This window comes from Pseudorca crassidens, chromosome 10 (assembly GCF_039906515.1).
Source record: "Pseudorca crassidens isolate mPseCra1 chromosome 10, mPseCra1.hap1, whole genome shotgun sequence".
Taxonomy (NCBI): domain Eukaryota; kingdom Metazoa; phylum Chordata; class Mammalia; order Artiodactyla; family Delphinidae; genus Pseudorca; species Pseudorca crassidens.
This window is the reverse complement of record NC_090305.1, coordinates 4,032,245-4,033,290: the sequence shown is the minus strand read 5'-3', so window position 1 is coordinate 4,033,290 and position 1,046 is coordinate 4,032,245.

Sequence of the window (1,046 nt, the reverse complement as noted above, 5' to 3'; positions counted from 1 at the left end):
GGAGCCTCAGAGCGCAGGAAAAGGAAACACCCGGGGCTGCCACACCGCCCCTGGACGCTGGAAGGGCTAACCCCCACTGCCGCCCAGCCCGTCCGCCTGGTGACGTCAACAGGGTGGGGCCACGAGGCCCCGCCCCTAGGCCCCGGACCCTGGCCCTCGGGCCCCCAGCTCTGGGTGTACCGCACCTGCGGGATGCGGGAAGGGGCCACCCTGTGCAAACGTTCCGCGTCACAAAGGGCCGCAGTCAGAGCCCCCGCGCCCCCCTTCATCCCCTCAGCCTCCACAGCACGTCCCACCGCCCTTGTTTTGCCCCCTTCTCGCCCTCTCTCTGTCTCTGCATCTCCAAAGAGATGGGCGCGCAGGTGGCACAGTGCCTGGAGAAGCAGATTCGATTCAATATCGCCTTCATCCGTCTGCATATCTACCGCTTACTTAATATCTTGTTTTCTCCTGTAATTTTGGGAGATTTAGCGGGTCCTTTTCATCTTTCATTTCTTTTTTCTCTTCACGGGCTCAAAGTCGGCCGGCTCCTTCCTTAGCATTTGATTAAAGAAGCTAGGATTTAGGCTTCTTTTGGTGCAGAGGAAGGGAAGGAAACCAAAGCCTAACCGCGTTTAGAAAGAAAATAGCTCTGTTCCTCTCTCATCCTTAACTCACGCTGTCGCGGTAGCACCTCGCACGGGCACAGGCGCAGCTGCAGAAGCACTTGGTTGCAGAGAAGGCTGCGTCTACACAGGGTTTGCGCCCGAGCATCAAAAGACAGTGCAGGTGTGTGTGGACGCGGGTGTGCGTGTGCGTACGTGATGTACGTGTGTGCGTGTGTGTGCGGCCCAACAAATAACCTCAAGAGGCGCATCAGGATCAGAAGGAACCCCTCACACTAGCGATCGCCTCGTAAATTTCCGAAAGCTCTGCGAGTCAGTATATCCCTAGTGTCCGAAAATCGTCTTTGCAGAGGTTCCTTCCTCCCTGCTCTCCCCGCTCCCCAATACAGGTGTCGCCGCGTCTCCTGAAGCGGCCCCTCGCCCGCGGGGGCGTCACCGAAG